The 15,112-nt window shown below is 37.9% G+C and overlaps 1 protein-coding gene across 6 annotated transcripts in view; it reads left to right on the forward strand.

Annotated features, from left to right (window-relative positions):
- enox2 (ecto-NOX disulfide-thiol exchanger 2) overlaps nt 1-15,112 on the forward strand; it is a 256,095-nt gene that overhangs the window by 45,280 nt on the left and 195,703 nt on the right. For 4 of the 6 annotated variants that reach the window (XM_046858788.1, XM_046858792.1, XM_046858794.1 and 1 more), the window contains exon 2: nt 14,497-14,532. The exons of the other annotated variants lie outside the window; for them this stretch is intronic. The gene's annotated coding sequence lies outside the window, so the exon portion shown is untranslated. The remainder of the gene's footprint in view (nt 1-14,496; nt 14,533-15,112) is intronic. 6 annotated transcript variants of the gene reach the window in all.

Raw genomic sequence — 15,112 nt, forward strand, 5'->3', positions numbered from 1 at the left:
TCGTTTGAAGATAGTCAGGGACTCTGCTGTACGGACATCTAGGAGAGTTCATTCCACCACCTCGGTGCCAGAACAGAGAAGAGCCTTCATAGCAAACCGGCATCAAATGACTCAACTGCTGCCGTATTATAGTCAAGTCAAGTTCATTCCTATAGCGCTTTTCACAACAGACATTGTCTCAAAGCAGCTTTACAAAAATCAACAGTTAAGGTGAACGATGTGCATTTATCCCTGATGAGCAGCCATGGCGACTGTGGCAAAGAAAAACTCCCTTAGATGTTATGAGGAAGAAACCTTGAGAGGAGCCAGACTCAAAAGGGGAACCCATCCTCATTTGGGTGACATCAAGAGTGTGATTATAGTCTTTAAACAATACAGATACATCACGCCTTACTGTCCATATATTTTTGGTCATAATTAAACAAAAAAAGCTTGATAATGTGGAGGTTGAGTTGATAATTTGTTCTCATTTTAATAGAAACTCTGCACATAAATAACAAGACAGTCATATGTTCAGCAGTGCACCGTAGTGTCCTTCAGTCTAGACGGCCCAAACCCAGAGTTTTTTAGTCACTACCTTTAATTTACACACGAGTCACACATCCTTTGTTAAAGTTGAGGAACTTGTTTGGATTTCTGCCGTTAGCGCTGAGCTCGAAAACGAAGCAGTTGTCACAAACTTGGTATATTTTTTTTTTTGTGTCATCGTTTCTCTTTTGCATTTCTTCTTTCATCCTTTAGGTCTGCCCAAAGCAAACACTTTCCTGCATTTCTCTTTGAGTCATTAGCGTCTAACGTTCCCTCCTTCGTTTGCGTTCTTGTGGCACTTTTCCGAGCTTCCACCGAGAGATCAGACCGTTTTTTGCCGTTGGCCCACAATGTCGTTACTGGCAGCTGCTGCCGTCTGTCCTTTTCCTTTATTTCTTATGTTTTATCCTTCATCTCCCAGAGAATCCACACGGACTCCCAGTGATATACAGTATCTATATTTCAGATTCTTTCCCAACCCCCATTTCTTTTTAGCAAGAGGAAGGATACTTAATATACAGCTTTAGGTGATACATAACTATTTTTCTGTGCCTACTCCCCCTCTGTTGTTTTTCTTAGTCTTACTAAACTTTCAAACATTTGGCAACCTACGTTTTGCGAGAGCTGCCAAATGACTGCCGATTTTCACTAATGAAACTGGAAAGCGTCAGTGTAGAATAAGGCTTAATAAACAACAGAGACTACATAGTGTTGTTATAGGAATTTGTATTACAGCACTTTTAAATGCTGATTCTGATTGGTCAGAAGCTGTTGATTCATTCTTTACAGTAGAAAGACATAGGTTTCTAGTAATATTGTGATAATGTCAGGTTTTTCTATAACAGCGTATATAGACATGAAACACAATTTTTTTTTTTTAGAATAAAAATATAGTTGTAGAATATTATTTATTTATTATAATTTTTTCAGCTACATGCTGACACAGAAAACTACACTATACAGTAATCCCTCAAGTTGAGCCTAAAGAGATACAGGTATTCTGTATACTGAACTGTATCGCAGGGGGTCTGGAACCCCCGCAATAGGTGAAAATCCGCAAAGTGGCAACATAATATGTATAAAGTACAGTATACAGAACACCTGTATATCTTAAGGCTTTATAAACCGTCCCGACACTCCTATAAATCTTTCCTCTGCTCTGAAACACTTTCAATATTCTTAAACCTACGTCATTTTAACATAAAAAATTCTACATAAGTACTCGCCAGTGAAAATACGACTTGAATGATGAAGATGATGAATTAAGTGTGCAGTACTAATGATGATGAAGGTGAGGACGATGAAATGAATGTACTGCATACCCAAGAAGAGCATTTCAGCTCTTCTGAAAGCTTCATTTTTTAGGCTAGAAAATGCTTATTTTACTGCAAAAATAAGGAAAATAACTCTTAGCAATACTGCCTACAGCAGGGGTCACCCCGCGGGCACCAGGTTAGCCTGCAAGGACCACATGAGTAGCCCGCGGGCCTTTTCTAAAAATAGCTGTTTCCTACTTTGTTAAATCATTGTTGATACTTATTATGAGAAATCATTAACATGATCAGTGGCTTCACATAGATGAATATAATTAATTATTAATAATAACATAGAAGAAAAGGTAAATTGAGCAAATTTGTTATTTCAGGTCAAACTGAAAACTGTGTATATCAAACTGGTAGCCTTTCACATTAATGGTACCCAAGAAGTAGCTCTCAGTTTCAAAAAGGCTGGTGACCCCTGGCCTACAGTATATACCGCAAAAACCCGCGAACAGCGAAGAATCCCCAAAACGAAATTAGATATGTTCCATTTACAAACCCGCTTTACAGTGGGAACGCTGAACCGCGATGTGGCAAAGGATTACTGACACCTGATGTAAGTATGTGCTTATCATTGTCACAAAGCAGCTCTGTGCAAATCCATAGATTTTGAAACGGTTTGTCGGATGCAGCCTTGCGAATATCTAAAGTTGGAAATATATTATATATATCTAGAAAAGAGATAAATGCAAGGAAATGCGATTGGTCCAATAAGGATTGACTGTTCGGCAAAGAAATGTAGCCTTCTTTTCTTGCTTCCTGTAGTAGGGTTACTCACAATACGAGATTTATCTGCAAGAATCACATTCCTACTTGACAATATCAGACCATCCATGACCGATTTCCGGAATGTGCGAGGAGGACTGTGCAGTCAACGTTCCAATTGATCCCAAAGCTGTTATAGGTGGAGGTCAGAACTCTGTAGCAGACCACTCAATGATTTTCCACTCCAACCATGTAACCCTTCATGGAGCTCGCTTTGTGCACAGAAACAATGACATACTAGTTTGGATGAAGGAAAAAGGTCAGTTTCACACTATTTTTGTTTCTATTGTGTAGGTGATGCTTTCTTGTAACCAACCCCAGCCATTCTTAGTGCCGGTCCCAAGCCCGGATAAATGGGGAGGGTTGCGTTAGGAAGGGCATCCAGCGTAAAACATGTGCCAAATGAAACGTGCGGATGATCCGCTGTGGCAACCCCTAATGGGAGAAGCCGAAAGAAAGTTTAGGTGATGCTTTCTTGTCAATGAACTCGCCATCGGCTTTTTTTTTTTAATTGACACGTTTCCCTCCTTTTTAAAATTTCTCCAGATTTTCTCTGGCATATTGCGTCGATTCCATCATTGCTCTTGCACATGCTCGCGCTGATGTCAGTTCGCATAACGACTGCATGAACATCTAGCCGGACTTTGATGCGAAGACATGCTTTGATCTTTTTTTTTTTTTTTCTTTTTCTCAACGTCAAAGGAGAATACGGTTCTCTCTCAGTGGCAGGGATAATTACATTTTTCGCCCAATGAATAGAGAAAACGTCTTTGGTGTGAAAGCGCGAGGTAATTGGAGGGCCAATGTCGGTTTGAAGAGAAGAAAAATGAAATAAAGTAAACATTGGTTGTGTTCAGAAGGTTTAAAGACGGTTTGAATTATTCATAGGTTCAAGTGGTTTCCGTGATTGTGCTTCTTTAGTGTGGTAGCGATGGTTTTTCCAGCGTTGTTGGAAATGTATTTATTACACTCTGTACCCTTTTGTGGCATATTTTTCACTTGAAATTAATGGGTTGTGTTTTGGGTTTTTATTATTCATTTATTTCTAGCAAATCTGTAGTAATTGCTTTTAAAAGCACTTGTTCTTATAATGTATCTCTTATATGAATTTTGAGCTTCAGTATTCACCATAGTAATGCTTTAAGTCACTCGGGATGCATTTGTTACCAGATTTATTGAGACGCATTTTTTTTCTGCAGGAGTGAAATTCAGTATCCTCGCACATTGCCAGGTTTTTAATCTGCCAAACTCATGGGTTTGCCGTTTTGCCAAAACTAATGGCTTGGCCCATTTAAAACTGTCGGGAATGCCTTCCTCAGACCTACACGTTGGCACTTGTACCTAAGGCATTGCACTCATATGGCTGTTGTACACAAGCTCTGTAATTCTTGGCACGATCGTCAATAACAAGGCCATCTTTTTGTGTTAAATGCCCTCTTTTTGGAAATTGTTTTTCATTTGGAGAACTGTCTTATGGCTGAATATTGTCTCTGAAACTCCATTGCTTAGACAGTACCATCTGCTTGTTGTGCAATTTCTTGTTTAGAATGTGTTTGGAAGAAAGTATGGGATATAGAGTCATGAACTTGGGAAAGTATATATATATATATATATATATATATATATATATATATATATATATATATATATATATATATATATATATATATACACACACACACACACACACACACACACACACACACACACACACACACACACACACACACAAACTACGTAAACGTGGAATATTAGGCAGGATGTACAGTGAGGTGTATATATAGATACATAAATGAAATAGTAGTGCAGATGTGTGTAAGGCACAATATGTATAGTGACTTAGGGGTATAGAAATGACAAGATGCAATATGTACAATGTATGTACATTTGTTCAGAAGTTTTATACAGTTTATTTGTATAGCACTTTTAACAGTGGACATTGTCGCAAAGCAGTGTAGCAGTGGAAATCCTCATATCTTGTTTCTCACAGATATAAGAAAATGCTTGTTATATGCCAACATGAAGCCTTTCCAATGAGCTCTAATTAAAGTTGCTGAAATATCTTGTTGGAAAAAATGAAATGCAAGAAAATAGGATTGGTTGCAGAGATGCAGGCAGTGAGGATTTACTGTTCTGCCAAGAGAGCTACTTTTTTATAATGTACAGTACATTTACATCATCTGGCCGACACTATTATCCAGAACGGCTTACAATTGACTCATTTGATGGGTTGAAGGGTTTTTGTTCGGGGCTCAATAATAGCAGTGTGGAAGAGCTGAGATTTGAATTTATAACCTGCTCTTCAGAGGTCCACCAGTTTAACCACTAAGCTACCACTTTCATATTGTGTTTCTTGGAATCATTTTTATTTTGCTTTAAGTTATTACTATTGTTTGCATTAGTTTTCTGTCAGACTCATTGACTGCATGCTTATCACCATTCTTTCTACTTATTGTAGGGATTAGATTGTCATATGAAATGTTTTAGGGGTTAAAATCGTGTAAGTATTTGTTTAGCCTGTTTGTGTCAACATTTTATCAACAACAACAACAAAAAAAAGCCTTTCTTTTTCAGTAGAAATATTTGTTGATGTCTCTACTTACATGTGTTTCTTGAACCTTTTTTAGAAGATGTTTTAAATAAGATTTATTTGTATTTAAATATCATTTAGAAAGTCAATGATCATTACTGGGTACAAGTATCTTCTTAATGATCGTGTATGTGTTTGAGTGAAAGTAATGAAATGGCATCACTGTTCTAGAACATTAAATGACAGTATATTGGATTTCCTCGAATCTGTTATTTTAAATAAACCCACTTCATCTATTTATTCAAAATTGTTTAGTGTTTTGCCAGAGATCTGGCGCTTTTTGTCAGAGCCGCACACGTAAAGTTCATCACTAACATCTGTCATGTCGGTTGGTGGGCTAGCTAGCTGCTAGCGAACATTTTTTGAATTTGCATTGCTAGCTTGTCGGTCTATTGAGAAATGTAGACAAATCATATTGAAAGCATCCAAAAATATTTTGTTCATTATTCACAGCAATGAAGCAGTTGTTTGCAGGTCCCCGGGTGCCATATCATTCTCTGTGTATTTGCATACTGGAAATGACAGGTCCAAAACTGTGCCGCTTCTTTGTGGCACGATAAGCCGAGTTTATACTTAATGCAAACTGAAAGTACTGCGCTTTCTGGGTTGAATGTCTAAATGGGGAAAAAAAGAGAATATTATATATATTTTTTTTTTTAAATGCACATTTTAATTCAGTGTTGTTTTAAACGTAGTAAACAATATAATGATCTGTTGCACTTGTATATACTGCTCTTTAATTTTCTATTTTCTCACATCTAATTCGGTTAGTTGTTCTTTCAAGCTTACATATTTAATACATTTTCTTTTGTGCTTCAGATACTGCCTTTTAACTACCTTTTTATCTGTCTGTCCTTTTATTTGTCTGTTTGTCTGTCTACATAATTACATTATCATGTACTTTGTTCTAATAACATCTTTACTTTGTTTCTTAAACCCTTAAACTTTCTTTCGGCTTCTCCCGTTAGGGGTCGCCACAGCGGATCCTCCGCACGTTTTGATTTGGCACATGTTTTTACGCTGGATGCCCTTCCTAACACAACCCTCCCCAATTTATCCGGGCTTGGGACCGGCACTGAGAGTGGCTGGGGATGGTTCCCTGACCGGGAATCGAACCCGGGTCACAGCGGTGAGAGCGCTGCATCTTAACCACTAGACCACCAGGGGACCTTTATCTTTACTTTGTTTCTTGCTTGATAATTTTTCTTTTCTACTAACTTATTTTATTACTGATCATTCATTCTAATTTTTCACTTCTTTACTAATTACTTACCATTCCTCCCTACTTTCTTACTTACTAACTCAACTTCTTGTGTACCTTCTTTCTTTCTTTCTTTCTTTCTTTCTTTCTTTCTTTCTTTCTTTCTTTCTTTCTTTCTTTCTTACTAACATAACTTATTTGCTTAATGCATGCCAATAATTTGACCCTTCTAAAACAGATTAACATCTTTTTCGACATGTTTAATAAATGAGAAGCTACTCACTGCATCAGTTAGGGTTAAATAACTCGTTGCCTGCTGAAATATAATCAGCCATGGAGTAATTATCCAAATACATGCTCTTACATATTTGCTTAGTTAAATCCAGGTGGTGACTTTATATATATATATATATATATATATATATATATATATATATATATATATATATATATATATATATATATTTATTTACATATTAGGGCTGTCAAAATTAACTGGCTAATAAAGCATTAACGCAAGTTCATATTAACACCACAAATTTTATTTTTTTTTATATATATATATATATATATATATATATATATATATATATATATATATATATATATTAGGCTGTCAATCTATAAAAAAAATTATCTCGATTAATCTCAATTATCTTGCATAATTGTGAGTTAAATGGTGATTATTCACAAATTAGTCGCACATTTTCATCTGCTCTAAACATACCTTACGTTAATACTTTTAAAGTTTTTAATACTCTAATTAACATGGGCATGGAAAAATCTGGATGCTATATGCAAATGTAAGTAATTATGGTGCTCAAAATCACGTAAATCATCAGGATACCAAATTGAACCTTTGCTCTGTTTCCACACGGACGGTTTTAATTACCGGATGTGTGCATCATGGCAGATTTTGGCATGATTTGAGACTAAACAAATGTTTAGTAGGTGAAAATTATTTATTTGGTGGAGTTACAATGATGTTTTTTTAATATATGAGTAAATAAAGAACCACTTTTATATTCATTTAGTTATTTATATTTTTTTACAAAAAATGGTTGAACTGTTATGCATGCTGAATTAATAGGATGAGTGCTGTTAAAATAAATTTTTTTGTTTTGTTGTTGTACTCCTTTTTTTTTTTTTTTTAAACTCACCTTTACATTTTTTGAAGTATTATTGCATGCCTTATTGCTTATGTTTGTGGATAATGCTGGAAGCTGTAAATTTCCCATTGGGATGAATAAAGTATCCATCCATCCATCCATCCATCCATCCACCCACCCACCCACTGCTCTACTCAATCTAGTATGTCTTTATTGTTTTTTCTCAATATTTGGTCATCGCATTCAAAGCACACCTCAGAGCAGATTTTATTAGGTATTTGCTGCTCTGGGTTGCATTCCTACATATGCCATTGTAGAGATTGCGTTGATTGTTTGGGCACGACACACACCAGCCTTTGTCTGCCAGTCTAATTTCTGCTGCAGCTCTCAGTCCCAGATGAGGCGCAGGTTGTGTTCAACCGGCTGAAGTGTGGAGGATCATAACAGGCCATGCCATTCAGTACCAAGGGCTTTTGCTGTGATTGCAGGTACATTCTCAGTGGATTCACGTGAAAATAAACTAAACGCACGCAGCCCAAGATGAAAGGAAAAACAACGTATACTTAGAGAGTCTATTTTCTGAATGTTATCTGTAGATGTTTAACAAAATAAAGCTTTGGTGTAAGACTTCTACTATTCAGTGTCGTAGGAGGCGTTAATGAGGAGTGAAACTTGATTTATCTCGGCACCTTTTATCCTGTCACATTTTCTAAATGCGGTACTACTGCCTCACCATTTGCATAGCATGCCTTCCTACTCGCTAATGTGATAATAGTTGCTAAAAATAAAGAGGATTAGTTCGAAATAGTTCATTTATCATTTGGAATCGAGCGTAATTCTGGTGTTGTGAAATGGTGTCGTGTGTCCCTGATTAACACTTCCTGCTTAAGCACACACAAACCCCCAAAAAGCGACATAATCCAGCTTGTTCAATCCATATCAGTATGGATAGAGTGAGTATGAAAACAGAGGATTCCTATCGTTTAACACCATTCTGGTGTGCCACCTGGCCTTTTCAGCACCCCTGCTTGCTGTTGCTATGACAGTGACATATGAAGATAATAACTGCAGTTAGAGTGCAGTCTCTTGTAGCACAGAAGGGGTTTGGTTGGTTTCTAGGGATTGAAAATATGTGATTTTGTGTTTCAGGCTTCCACCAGGAAACTGTTGCCGTCTGTGTGTTTAGTCGGATCGGGTGCAGTTTGTTTTCCTAATTGGTGTGAATTTTTGTTCGGTTCGGAACACACAAACATGCCAAATGTGCCGAGCGTCTGATGCGAGCGAGGTGGTCTCGGTCTGCGTCTCCAGCACGGTTCATTCAGTTAGAAGGTGATTTGACTCTGAGTCGATTCATTACTGGAAGTGAACCCAAATTAGCCATGAGTTCTGGTGAAAAAATGGCACAGATTTAGTGCTGCATTAGTTATTTGTCAAATTAAATATTAAATTAATACGCATGAGCTCTGCTCTCTGTGCTCAAGTAGTGTTTGTGATTTGCCATTTTCTGTCACTAAATCTTTACGAAGACTGGAAGAGATTTATAAGTTTCAGGCCTGCCTTAACTCTCTGTTTTGTATCTTGGTGTGCTTAATTATGAGCAGTGTGAAATAAAACCAATTCAAAGAGTAAATCAAATGTTTATATTTTTTTATATTTGTCAGACGCCTTTAATCCAGAGCCACTTACAATTGCCTCATATATACAACTGAGCAGTTAAGGGTGAAAGGCCCAGCAGGGGCAGCCTAGGGTCAGCAGGGGCAGCCTAGTCCTGGTGGGATTTAAACTCAACTCGGATCAGTCAGCCTACATCTTAACCACTGACCTACCACTTCCCAAATACAAATAATACAAGTATCTTTTGGTGTAGGCTCAAGCAACAGTCTAGTAGGTGTTTCTCCACCTGGCCAATCCAAGAAAAGGTCAATTGCAGCTTCCCAAAAAGACATTTTGTGGCTAAGGGAAAAGAAATAACAGTCCATGCTAAAAAAAAAACAAAAAAAAAAAACAACCCTGAAATCGCCCACCAAGGTCCATCAGAGCGATGTCTATTCAATCTCAATTCACATTCTCATCAAAGTAATGACATTTGTACATTTTTACGTGTCAAACCGTCATCTTCAGAATCCCTCACGCCGGATTTCAAATAACAGCAATGCAGCCTCTTTTAGAGCAAGACAATGGAGAGCATGAGGTAAAGTGTCTTGCTCTAGTTTTTATTGCATGGCTTTTATAGGAAAGGCCTCGGGGGAATTCCGCAGACAGAGCGGAAAGGGAATGGTGTTCATAACCATGGTAAAAGCTCTCCTGGGGCCGAAGAGACACTTTAAGTCCACTGACCATCATGATTAGACTGAGATTAGACTAAGAACCATGGAATTGTTTGGTTTTCATAAAGAAACATAAGGGAAAAAAGTGTATTCGGTTCTACGGGGAGGTTCTCAGGTGCTTTCAAGTGGCCTACATGTTGCAGTTATCACCAAATGAGATTTATTTTGTTTGTTTGTTTATTCAGATTAATGTCTGAGTCCTTTTGAATACATAAGCATATATTGTCAGCCACTATTGGTTAATTAAAAATAGCAATGAAAGAGAGGCATGTAGGGAGTTCAGCATTGAATTCCGATTGTATGCATACAGAAGATTTATATTTTTGTTTTTTTTAAGTAAACACTTAATTATCCAACCCGGAGATCTATAGCAATGTTGCGGAATAAGCGAATGCAAATGTCATGATTTGTAAAGTATCTCATTTCCTCAGTATAAGGATTGTGTGTGATGTCGCTGTGGTGTTATCTGTGTTTTGCACTCAGGTTCATATAAATCTTCATCACTCACCCGCTGGCAGTAGCCTGTTCACGTGAAGAGCGATACCGGTTCGGGTTCTTACCAACCGTGTAAAAATACACCCGGCTAACACTGCTTTCAATAGTTTACACACTAAAATGTATTAAGAAAAAAAAAAATCAATCGACCACCATTATTTTCTTTTTTTTTTTTGTGACTGTAGGTGATTATTATTAATTGCCTTAATTGCATTTTTGAAGGGAACAATTGTCAAAGTGTAACCAGAAAATTACACTCATCACTGTGTCACATTAATCAAAAGCAGTTCTTTCTATTCTACTGAGTTTCCATTCTTCTGATCCGTAGTAATTGAAACTTCACTATTAGTCATCAGCGATGCGTTCGTTCTTTGTCGACATCAAAAAATACGCTTATCGGACCTAACATTAAAATCATTGAAAGGTGAGGCGCATAAAACCGATCCAATTCGGTGGCTCCTGCCAAAGGGGGGAGAAAGATTTGGTAATATTTGGGCTGCTGGATGACTCCCTCAGAGCATCTATACAGCAGGAGGTGATCCAGGGTGTTTTTGTTGTGAGTGGTTAGTACCTACCAAAGTGTCGCAAGAAAGGAAAATGAAAGTTGAAGCAGAACACAGTGAATCTCTTTTAGAGAAAACGTCATTCCCATCAGAAAGTTCATACACTACATAGTAAATGCATATGAGATTTATGTGTTTTTTGAGCCTCCAATTCTACATTTAATCCCCATTTGCTGTCATAATACCAATACCCTCCACTATTCTGGGAAGATGTTTGACTAGATTTGGATGTGTGCTTGTGGAGATTTGTACTCCTTCAGCTACAAAGGTGTCTGTAAAATCAGGTAGTGATGTAGGTGAGGAGGCCTGGGGTCCAGTCAGCGTGCCAAATCATCCCAAAGCTGTTCAACAGGGTTTATACCAGGCCTCGAGAGATCTTCCACTCCAACCCATGTAAACCATATCTACAAGAAGTTGGCTTTGTGCACAGGGACATTTGAATGCTGGAAGGTTTATTCTTAATATCCTATAAAATTATGTATCTTATTCATTTGTGTCTCCAACTTTGGGGTCACTGTTCGGGGGAAGAACTAAATGGAAAAGCGTCTCAATACTTTTGTCCACATTGAGTATAATAAGGGCGACGTCACATTTACATTACAGCAGAGGGATTTTTCTTTCTTTCGCATATTCCAGCAATGTTCCAAAGCCGGGGTCAGAGCCCAGGGTCAGCCATGATACAGCGCCCCTAGAGCATAGAGGGTTAAGGGCATTGAACAAGGTTCCAGGAGTGTCAGCTTGGTGATACTGGGGTTAGTATCCCTGACCATCTGCTCGGTAACCCAGAGTCTTAATCACTAAGCTGCCACTTCTCCAAAAAAACAGGTTTTCGCATATCCCTGCTTGTCAGAAAGCCTGGGTCAGAGTGCAGGGTCGGCCACAACACAGCACCCCTGGAGCAGACAGGGTTAAGTGCCAGTGTCAGTTTGACAGTGCTGGAGATTAAACCCTGGACTCTATGATCAGTAACCCAGAGCCTTAACCACTGAACCACTGCTGCCCTGTATGTGTTGCAAATGTTTGGATTGTCCACCAGTCAAATCGCTATATAAACAACAGTATATTTAATTGTGGGATTTAATAAGAAAAAAAGACCCAATAACAGTCAGAAATGTAGTTATAAAAAAATGCATCAACACGATCTGACCAATCAGAACTGAGCTTTGAACATGTAGCAGCTGTATAACTGTGTTCTAAAAGGAAATGAACAGCAAACAATGAGTAAGGAAGAAAACACTTAATGAGGTGAGCATTTTCTCCTTCGTCATTGGCATCTCTCTCTCTCTCTCTCTCTCTCTCTCTCTCTCTCTCTCTCTCTCTCTCTTTCTCAATAGACAACTAATTTTCCCCCATTCTACACCTTATACCAAAAGGCATGAAGAAAATCATAAATGTAAACTATACTTAAGGGACCGTCAGTATATTTGGGAGATTTTTTAATGTAAAAAATGTACAGAAATCAGTATGCTAATCTTCAAGGAGGATAATGAGAGTATTTAAAGTGCCTTTGCTTTGTTTTTAGCATTTAAAATATATATATATATATATATATATATATATATATATATATATATATATATAATGTTTTTTTTAATTTTTATTTATTTTTTTTATTTTTTTTTTACAAGGCTTATTCTTACAATATACTTGCCATCATAATTAAATAGTGCCATCTCTATGAACCTGCAGTCTGGAGAGAGTGAACCATCTGAGAAACACCTAAGCTAGGATTTGCCTAGTTGAGAGGGGGGGGTGGTAGGGGGGCAGGAGAGAGAAAGAGAAAGAGTGGTGGCACCGTTCCTAGAATCCTCTCAATAGCATCAATACAATAATCTCTCCGATCGAATAATGCTATGAAAATGTGTAACCTGCATAGTAAGTATTAGGGATGCCATTGGGCATTTGATTCAGCTCTGTTTGAGCTGATTGCTGCTGTGTGCTAAAGGCGATGCTCTTAATGTGCTGAGTTTCATGTTTAAGATAGTGTGATAAAGTTATCGATATTTAGTGAGTATACACAGTATGTGTCATGGAGATTTTAGCTGTCAAAACTGAGTGAACAGACTGCAGTATCATCGAGCGCCGTCAATCAAACGGTGTCCAGTCTGACAAGCGTGAGTGTCTTAGTGCTCAGTGCTCGCAGGAGTGAGTGGATTGAGTGAACTGGGTACAGTATCAGCGAGACTTGTCGATCAAACGGTGTCCAGTCTGACAAGCGTGAGTGTCTTAGTGCTCATATGCAGGTTCACTGCTCCACCCCTCCATACCAGCGGTGGACAAAATACACAAACCATGTAGTTGAGTTAAAGTAGAGCTAAAGTACAAGGTAAACTATCACTCCAGTAAAATTGTCCCTTTAAACTTTCTCTTGAGTAAAAGTACAAAAGTGTTTGCCTTCAAATGTACTTAAGTATCCAAAGTACTCTGATTTATTATGACTTTAATGTTCCTATCATTTTGATCACAAGACTCTTTGTTTAATCAACTCAGTTTATGTGAAAAACTTTGTTTTTCTCAACACAACAATCTATTAATAGAATGATATTAATGAGTCAAACACTGATTGATGTTTATTACAATTATCATGAGACCAAAACCTTCTTTTCAACTACAAAAAAAAGAAATAAATCGTGCAAATACGCTCACGTGTGTTGTGGTAAAATCGATTCAGGAGTTTCTTCATCATTTATTCCTCTCTAAATGTTCTGCTGTTGAACTGAACTGTATGTAGGTGATAAGTAGATACACACCAAGCGCCAATCAAAACACGTTCAGAACAGAGCGCGAGCTCGAAACTGATTGGCGGATTGCTGCGTGTTTGACCAGTTAAGTTTTTTATCCTCGTAAATAAAAAGGAACGAAATCCACACGCCATTCTGGTCTCTAAGACCATCTATCATACGTTCACCTTTTTTTTTTTTTTTTTTTTTATAAAACCCATAATAAATATATTTAATATCAGGTTAGTGCTGTAGGAAGATGCTGTAGTTCTGTACATTTGTACAGTAGTACCTTGACCTACGAGTTTAATTCGTTCCGTGGCCGAGCTCGTATCTCAATTTGCTCGCGCATCAAATCAATTTTTCCAATTGAAAATACTTAAAATGGCATTAATTAAACTCGTTTTTTACTATCACTCCTGTACACTACGTATCCCTAAACTTAAAATTTTTGACTTTTTCTTCTTTGCTTATCTTAAGTTTCGTTACAGTCTCCACTTTCTGGCTTCGCTTCGCCATCTAGCAGCGGCGTCTCGAGCTCGTGCCTCAATTTTTTGCTCGCGTAACAAAGCAAAAAATCGACCGAGTGACCGCCGTACCTCGGAAAACTCCAACATTAATGCACTCGTAGGTCAAGTTACCACTGTGTATATTGTTGTATAGGATACTGGAACTGGTGCTTTTTTTTTTTTTTTAACAAATATAAGTAAAGAACACACAGTATTGGTTGCAGCCATACTTTCCTAGAAATGTACTGAAAGATGTTCATTTGTATAGGAATGTTTATAACATAATAGTTTTACGTTGCTGGGAATTGTTAATTGTCCTGATCTGCTTTATGACTGATTTTTTGTTTTTTTGTGTATGTGGGGAGCTCAGTATCTCATAGAAGAAAGAATGGGAGGCAGGAAACAGGTTGGTGTCAAAACTTTTTGGCATAATTTTTTTTTTTCAACAAAACTCAGCACACACACACACACACACACACACACACACACACACACACACACACACACACACCACTCACAACAGAACAAACTCTTTAATTAAACTACATGCAGGTGTGTGATATTACCACTCATTTCCTCCAGCTTCGCCCTCCGTTCTCCAAAAAGAACAAATCGCATAGCAACCCTGCAGGATTGTTCTTTTTACGTGTTATTTGAGAAACTCTTTCCTGAAACTAACCTCTTTTGAGATCTATACCTGTTCTCTATGCAGAGAACACAGAGGTTGGGGAGTGTTTAGCGGCAGGGCGCGAGTGCTGTCTTGCGTTTATCCTTCACACCGAAGTAAACCTCACTTGAGAAAATCCACAGCACCCCTGACTCGTGGTTGTTCGAGCTGAGGCGAAAAGTACTCAGGTTATGATTAAGGTCAGCGTGCATCAGCAGGCCTTATTGACCGACCGAGAGTGATGAAGTGCGCTTATTTTAAAGCTTGACCTACAGCTGCAGCTGTTGCCTCGCTCCATGGGGAACGTTTCTCTTTAACG

Source organism: Silurus meridionalis, chromosome 10, assembly GCF_014805685.1.
Source record: "Silurus meridionalis isolate SWU-2019-XX chromosome 10, ASM1480568v1, whole genome shotgun sequence".
In the NCBI taxonomy this organism is placed as follows: Eukaryota; Metazoa; Chordata; class Actinopteri; order Siluriformes; family Siluridae; genus Silurus; species Silurus meridionalis.